Raw genomic sequence first — 5969 nt, 5'->3', positions numbered from 1 at the left:
GACACTGGCACTTGAGGCCTGGAGTTGCCTACCCCTGGACAAGTTTATTGATCACAGCAAACCAAAGCACCCGTCAGCCCACAGTACTACTGTTACCCCAAAAATAGATGTCTGTGACCTCAGAGCTGGCAACAGGCATGGGATTATTGATACTACTATTTTTGCTGTGGCAAGAGTGCTTCAACAAGGTTTCAATTGGAGAGAATTTCCAGCTACATCAGAATCAGCATCCAAATAGTGAAGCTAGTAAGGTAAGCTCAAAGCACTAATCATGGCATTAGCAAAGAACAGTAATGGAGCAAAGCTAGTTATAATTCTGAATCTGTGTCTTTCACCAGGTACAATGTTAAGTCTTTTTTTTCCTTTGCTTTGGACCTGGCTGTTCAGCTAGCTGCTACTGAGGAGGCCTATGTTCCTGAAAACAGCAAAAATCATCAAAAGTCATTCTCCATTGTGCTTAACTGAGTTTTATCGGCAAATAAATTTGTATAAATAAGGCACTAAAATAAAAATACTACCACAGCCTAGATGTGACCAAGAAAAAAAAACCCAAAAACTGGTGGTTGACATGATTGCATTTATTTATTTCCCCCCCGCTATCTTTCATTGCTACCAACTATTAGTAAGGCAATTCCTGGTGGGAAGCAACCTGTCTCAGTCTGACCTGGACTGACTGCAGTCACTCTCAAACAGATGGGAGAAGGTTTGCAATTAATCAGCATCTAATTCATAAACTCTGACAAACTGCCAACACGTTGTAATCAGTCAGTCTGCACCAGTGATGGCAACTCATCAGCTCCAAATAATGAAACACAAACCTGAAGTACTACGTTTAGTAGCAGCAACTTACTGGAAATTGTGCTAAATTTATCACCGTAGATTCCTAAAGAATAGTCTGCTTTCAGGAAAGATTTTTTTCCCTGCTATCCTGCAGAGCATCATTTGAAGCCCATTCCCATTTTTATCCCCAGATCTCCACACAGAAAAGGATTCACTTTGTTCCATTTTGGCAGTTGACTGCAAGTGGACTCATACCTGGTCCCCATGTATGAAGTGATCATTTCGAAGACAAGGGGATATCGAGTTGATTGCACATAGTTGGAATAATTTTGATCACTCTACAGTCTCCTACCACTGTTTTCCCATGTGTGCTAAAAAAGCATTTTCAGTGTTTCTGTGTATTTTAATGTCTAATAATTTTTGCATATATAAGCTGTAGAGAACAAGGTTTACAAAGAGGTTATATGTAACATAAATGATCTTTACAACTCTGCATTATTGTCTTTTTTAGCCACTTACAGAACTGTTATATTTGTTCCCATTCCTGATGGCTTGTTGGCTGGATGTCTAATGCCAATGACACTTTCTACCTGGATTAATAAAGGAAATCTAAAACCCCCATTGCACCTCCTAAGAAGAATATTTTTACTGCTCAAAATTCCTTGATATCATTCATAAGAGATATGTTTTAAGAGCTAACAGCTTATAAGCCAAAAAGTTATTTAATTTTTTTTTGGCTAATACCCAAACTTTCTGCCCTGTTCAGAGCCTTCAGTAATATTGCCACCACATGGGAATGTTTTGGCGAGTGCTATAATGTCCAGGATGACCAAACCTATACTCAAAGATACAAATTGTAATAATTTTTGTAATATTTATAGCCCATAACACAGCCCTCATTTAAACTGTTGGTGGTTTAGCCACGGAGATGTGAACCAAATCAAATAACTGCTCCACTGAGGCTGCCGAGGTTCAAACCCCAAATATACCACCGCTGTGCTCCGACTGACCACAAGTCCCAGCTGCTCTAACACCACTCACTCAAATGAGATACATGCCCGAGTACTACAGTTCATGAAGCAGGTAACTGACTGGCCCTTAAATCTCACCACACTCGCACACGCGTCCATATAGAGGCACAAGCAAGCAAACACACAGCAGCACATCCTTCCTCCCTTGATAGCGCAGGAGAGTCACTAGTGTGATTGTGTTATTGATTGCCCTGGATATGTTTTTTTTTTCTTCCTTCTTAAAAGCATTTAGCAATCTGGCAATTAGTTAGAGCTTAATGTAGGCTGTCAAAACAGTGCTATTGATCCAGCGGGGCAAGGAGGAAAGATTGATCAGTCAACTCATTACGTTGCTGGCGCTGTCTCGTCATAAACACTCCAGATGAGATTCCATCAAAAGCCCATCCCTCGTTCACTGGCTCGTTTTTGCTGCTTGCTCTATTGCTCTCCATGTATCAGGCTCCCCAGTGTTTTCTGTTGCTGGCTCCTGATGCTTGATTGCACTGTCTGCACCTGTTTTCAATGCTGTCTTGGTTTATTGCTCTCATGTTATTTGCTTTGATTCAATTGTTTTGACTTTTCTATGCTCTCGCTTCCTCCTTCTGTCGCTCTCCTTCCTTCCTCTCTTCGTCGTCACTGGATTTATTGTAGCCTATTAGAAAGCAATTTATATACAGCTTTTCCTCACATTTCAGCTTCACCCATGCTCACATCATTTTCGCTTTTACAGCCCACTCGACAACTCTTAACTCCACCGTGGCAGTGTAGAAATTATACGGGACAAATAAGTTGATTCAGTTTACGGCATCACTTGAATCAATTCATCGGCCAATCATTTGGAAATCAGGAAATTGCAGATACCCTTGATTCAATTTGCCCAAACACCAGACTCGGCAGTCATTTCGTAGAGGGTCGTATTGTTCAATGGACAGATGCTACAGCCTAATAAAGGTGGCGCAGGCTGTGGGAGCTGACATTTATCAAGTATTTACAGTTTTAATTTTGTTTTTATCACACGATCCCTGCAGATGCATTCGATTGGGGCTTAAAATGAGTAGATCAAGATAAAACAATAACAAACCTTCACAGTGAAGTGAGCTTTCAAAGGAGATAGTGTGTTCGGTGAACAGCAAGCAAACAATTTTTAGAAGACTTGTTGAGCTAAAACAGCCCAAAGAATTGTTTTTTTAATTTTCCTTAAATTTGTGTGTAAATTGGGATATTTTTTCTTCGTAAGTTTGTAATTTTTATAGCCAATGTCCACACGAATTAGGCTAAATGTCTCACTTTCATGCAATAAGAAATCTCATTCAGTTTTCCTCAGGAGTTTCAAATCATTTACAGCCTTGCTGATAAAAAGCACACCTTTACTACAATGACTAACTGGTTGGATTTACAAGACTTAACAATAATTAGTGTAGTTTGAGTTTTCTGGCCATCCCAGCCACTTTCCCCAAATCTCACGTCTTCCTTTTCTGACTCACTGCACACGTGCATCATGGTAATGTCTCATTAGTCCAGCTTCACGTTCTTGTTGTTTGCTATCACCAGTGAACAGTCGAAACTATGTGAAACAGCTGGTAATGTGAGTTAAGACCATTCAAACTGTCCACCATCGTTTATGATTTTCATTCTTATATTACTTCCTCGTGCTGGTGAACTCTGCCATTGCTCCCTTTCCTATTCACGCAAACTTTTCACCACTGGTGACGCTTTGTTGGACTGCACACAAGTGCATCTCTGTAGCCTATTTGTGCATCGAGTTCCTGTAATCCTTCTCTCTGCATAACCAAAAAAACCACAGAAATCAGGACAAATGCAGAAGCGTCAATCCAGCTTCAACCAAAAGAATCGTGACCCATAGACTAAACTATAGTCCTGGGGAGGTTTGAGACACTGCATTAAAGCTCTACATTAAAACGTTGTACTGAAGAAATTTTACTGATCTCCTACTGGGAAAATGGTGCTGGGAAAGATTTTCACTGGGAGTGACCAGGATGGACAGGATTAGAAATATCACAGGGACAGCTCAGGTTGAGCAATTTGGAGTCAAAAGGCTGAGATTGATTGGACATTTAGAGAGGAGGGATTGTGAGTATATTGGCCAAAGGATATTGAAGATGGAGCTGCGAGGCAGGAGGAAAAGAGTAAGACCACCAAAGAAGGAGGGCTGGCGTGACAGAAAAGGATGCCATGGATAGGGTGAGATGGAGGAAGGTGATCCACTGTGGCGACCCCTAAATGATAGATTGCTAGCCCAGGGACATTATTCATGGGCTGCCTTTACCCCCATTCTTCCTGCTTTTAGGCCTGCTGACATAACCCCGCGAGTACCCAGCACTTCGGGTTAACTCCTGTTGTTTTTTTTAAATGCTCTATATAAATAAAAGTGAGTTGACTCGACACAGCGCTGGCGGGATTTGTGTGCTCTTTGTGCTGGTGCTTTCTTTCTTCTTCAGCATGTTTTTGTTCTTTTTCTGATGGGGAAAAAAGAGATCTTGAGTGAGAAAATTAAGTGCACGAACAGACGTCGTCGTGTAATATAACAGATATGGCTGATGGACTTTCAGATTCACCTCATGTTCCATTTGTCTCCAGTCCATTCAGCCCTTTATCGCTGCTGCACTTACGCTTGTTTTGAGAGTGTTTCACTTGATAACAGCTTTCAAATGGGATGTCAGCACATTTAGAGAGGAAAACAGCGGCATCATAAAAGATAGAACTGAAGTTGGGTTTCTGAATCAAGTCTAGACATCTGTTCTTACCAAAAGCCTTCTATCTGTGTTTGTCTTTCTTTCGTCATCGCTGTTGTTTTTCCTCTCACTCCGTATCGTCTTTCTCTTTTTTTTCCCCCTCATATTTTCAAACCACTGCCATCTCTTCCCCTCTCTCCACCTGCTCCCTCTCCTCTCCAATCTCCCCTTGTGCCCCAACAACTGTCTTATATTTCCAATGATGATTTGGCCCATAAATCTTGATAAAGCCACTGGCTGTTCTCTTTCGGTGGAACAGGAAACTCGTACAGGAACTGGAAGAGACAGAAGATGAGGAATGACTCCTGCTCATAAGTTTGTCCCGTTTTTCGATGTTTTACGTCCGCTGGGAGGGAGAATTCTTGTGGATTGAGAGCGCCTTTTTCATCGGGATTCACTTGAGTGATCTGCAGAGGTGTTGTTTGTAATCATAGACCTTTCTGCATTTGGGCAGCAATCCTCATAGCCCTATTTGTATCTGTATCTAATCCTTTTTGCTTTTGTTTAAAGTGATCCAGCTCTGCTCATTGTTTTCCAGGCACCTCATTTACCATAATTAAACCATTCAGCAAGAAACCTGCGAAAAATAAAATTGCTTTTTATTATTGCCTCAGCAAAATGGCACAGGAAGAGAAATCATCAGCCTTCTTACATTTACATGTATTTACTGCTGTTGTGTTTTGCAGAAAATGGTCCTGTTTGGCTACAGCACCTTTAACTTGAGTAAATGTCTTTGTTCTGCTGTGGTTATCAGGATGGAGCATCCCTGGAGATGTTTCCAGCCGAGTCCTGTGTGTAGTTTCTTGGCAACAAAAGCAGCATTGCACAGTTTTCTTCTTGTATACTGGATGTCATCTCACTGACTTTTATTAAACAAAGGCGGGGGCCCTATAAAAGAAGTAATAGGGTCATTCTCCTGCAAATTTACAGGTTACTATTACTCATTTTCAGCTAGCTCATTTTCAGTTAACTGGTGCCCTATTCACGAAGGCAACACCTCCCTAGAGACTGGTCAGCGACCCCTGGGAAACATCTGTGACCTCAAGTAAAAGAAGCCCCAAAGAAACAGATCATAAAGACAGTACGGCATCACAAATCTTGCAGTTGTGCTGTTTGCTAGCAGTCGCTCATAGGGCCGCAGCATACTTCAAGTGATGAGGTTTTGGGCACAGGATCGTGTACCTCTTTATGAACAATTTAATAACAGAGACTGTCACCAACCTCCAGCAACCACATGCTAACCGGGTATGGGATACACACATTTTTTTTTCCTCACTTGGTCACTAGGACTTCATGGATGTGGTGTTAGCAGTTGACTCCACTGGAACTCTAACTGCTAAATGGTTCATGTAAAAGGCTGTATGACTGAGAAATGCGAGCTCTTTAAATTCGGCCTCAGTCTCAGTAAGTAGAGATTCCATGTATT

At 41.4% G+C, this 5969-nt stretch overlaps 1 long non-coding RNA gene across 1 annotated transcript; it reads left to right on the top strand.

Annotated features, from left to right (window-relative positions):
- LOC102205657 (uncharacterized) lies at positions 1 to 1401 on the top strand. The gene is made up of 2 exons (XR_311436.1): positions 1 to 251; positions 972 to 1401. It is a non-coding gene; the product is annotated as an uncharacterized LOC102205657 (long non-coding RNA).
- Positions 1402 to 5969: the final 4568 nt, after the last annotated feature.

The sequence above is a fragment of the Pundamilia nyererei genome, unplaced genomic scaffold, assembly GCF_000239375.1.
Source record: "Pundamilia nyererei isolate P.nyererei 1_Seehausen unplaced genomic scaffold, PunNye1.0 scaffold00006, whole genome shotgun sequence".
NCBI lineage: Eukaryota > Metazoa > Chordata > Actinopteri > Cichliformes > Cichlidae > Pundamilia > Pundamilia nyererei.
Note: the sequence above shows the minus strand (reverse complement) of the source record. Positions and strands in the feature narration are given on the sequence as shown.